The 2,488-nt window shown below is 44.1% G+C and overlaps 1 pseudogene; it reads left to right on the forward strand.

The window, feature by feature from the left end:
• The first annotated feature begins 460 nt into the window (after window positions 1-460).
• On the forward strand, window positions 461-976 carry LOC101592083 (annotated as a pseudogene).
• Window positions 977-2,488: the final 1,512 nt, after the last annotated feature.

The raw sequence follows: 2,488 nt of genomic DNA on the forward strand, positions 1-2,488 counted from the left end.
TTCACCTTGGGATTCGTACAATTTTATAGGATTATTTACTGGATCTTGGTTATTTCCACAATATCTTTAATATTTTGAGCTTTTAGTGTGTTCCTTCCTAGTTCACAGGCTTCAGATTCCTTGGTCTGTCACACAGCAGTTTATCCCATACCTGCAATTGAGATAAACAATGAGATGTTAGGGATACCAGTCATTCCTCCCTATGCTTGGGAATAGTTTCTTTGAGTTATAATACATAATTTCCTTTGCAATTTAGGCTCGAGCTTAGGTGTTTCTGCATTTGCAAGATCACCTGGCTGCTGATCCAACAGACAATGGTACATAAGCAAAAAATAGAAACATTTCTCATATACTCGGGCTCATAAAGGCCCTTGGGAACTGCCATCTTGGGTCCCCACGTGTGTGCGCCTAATCTCAGCTGGTCTACCCGAGACCCCCTGAGCACCAGCCCTAGTCCCCCAAGCTGCCCCTTATCTGCTCTGACAAGATGAAAGAAACTATCATGAACAAGGAAAATCTCGCCAAACTGCAGGCACAAGTGCGCGTTGGTGGGAAAGGAACTGCCCACAGGAAGAAGAAGGTGGTTCATAGAACAGCCACCGCAGATGATAAAAGACTTCAGTGCTCATTAAAGAAGTTAGGGGTAAACAGTATTTCTGGTATTGAAGAGGTGAATATGTTTATAAACCAGGGAACAGTTACCCACTTCAACAACTCAAAAGTTCAGGCATCTCTGGCAGCAAACACTTTCACCATTACAGGCCACACTGAGACGAAACAACTGACAGAAATGCTACCCAGCACCTTGAACCAGCTTGGTGCAGACAGTCTGACTAGCTTAAGGAGACCGGCTGAAGCTCTGCCCAAGCAATCTGTGGGTGGAAAAGCACCGCTTGCTACTGGAGAGGAGGATGATGATGAGGTTCCTGATCTTGTGGAGAATTTTGATGAGGCTGCTAAGAATGAGGCAAACTGAACTAAGTCGGCTTCTGAAAAAGATCAAACTTGGAAGAAATTACTGGGAGCTGCTATTTTTATATTATGATTGCCTTTTAAAATTGTTTTTGATAGCTCAGTGGATTAAAGCGCTGCTTAGGCAGACACAGGGGCCAGGAGTTTGATCCCTGGGCCTGTCATGCTGGCCTCGCCCCTGGGGCATGCTGAGGTGGCGACTGAGACTTGGCATGGTGGTACTCACCTGTAATCCCAGCCTTTGGGAGGCTGTAAACAGGTGGATCACTAGGAATCCGATCTACGTAGTGAGACCCTGAAGACCCTGTAGACCCTTACTAAAATACAAAAATAAATAAATAAATAAAATTGTTTTTGTTTGTGGATCTGATAAAATCTAGATATCTAATGTACTTTAAGCCCAAACCCCTTGGACACTGCAGATCTTTTCAGTTTTTGCTTACATACAATTCATTCTTTGCAGTCAATTAAGCTGGGGAAGCCTGGGAATAAAGTGTGAAACAGATTAATATATCTAAAAAAGGCCCTTGGAAGAAAAGGAAGATTTCTTTTGGAGCTCTTTCTCTCTGCACTCCTTGCACAGCTCCGGATACTCAGCCGCCCCTGAGCCCAAGCCAGGACAAGAGACGGAGGTGTGGCTAATGGAAGACTCACCCCAGCGCAGGTTTACTCGCTCTGGCTTCCTCCCCAAGGCTTCCAGGACTATGCATGTTCTAGAGTCCTCAAGTAACTGTTCTGCCCCATCTAGAGGTTCTAGTATTTGACCCAGAGAGATGGCAACACGTGCCTGCACTGCCTTGACACAGCGCTTTGTTCACAGTACCTGCTGCTGGGCTTTCTTTCCTTCCCATTGTCATTGCGGATGGCTCTTTTACTTGCTGGGTCACCAGTTCATGAAATCAGGTGAAGACCTCTTTACGCTGCATGTTGTTGGCTCTGCCATTAACACTGTGCTGCCAAATTGCTGCCAAGAAGATTTTTATTTTCAAGATTTTTATTTTTATTAACAAAGGATAGTCAACATACTTTTCTTCAGCAAAACAGAAAAGAGCAATAACAACTCTATTCATAATTTGTAAACCAAGCCAAAACCTCAAAAGAGTCTTCGTGCTTCTTATTCAATAAGAATATGCAGTACAGTAATGAGACTGCTTGCATTAAAAAGAAAATTATACTGGATCTTCTGAATTCTGGAGATTCGGTGCTGTGTGTTTCACATTAGTTTGGTTCTCTGGATGAAAATGTAGCTATTGTCTGTCTTTCAGCCTCTGCTTTGTCTCACATTTCAGCCTCCGGTGGCTATCATTCGCATATCTCATTGTCTTTTGAACCTACCCCTCTTGTATGCCCATTAGTTCAGTTGTTTAACTGTCTGTTAACCAAAACACTCAGGCTCAGGATGCTGTGGTTCGATCCCCAGATCCTCATGCCTTACCATACCTGCCCTTAAGGCATGCTCAGCCAGCCCCCCCCCAAAAAAAATCCTTCTGAACCCATCCTTCTTGGTCCTTCCGTC

The sequence above is a fragment of the Octodon degus genome, unplaced genomic scaffold (assembly GCF_000260255.1).
Source record: "Octodon degus isolate 3935 unplaced genomic scaffold, OctDeg1.0 scaffold00004, whole genome shotgun sequence".
Taxonomy (NCBI): domain Eukaryota; kingdom Metazoa; phylum Chordata; class Mammalia; order Rodentia; family Octodontidae; genus Octodon; species Octodon degus.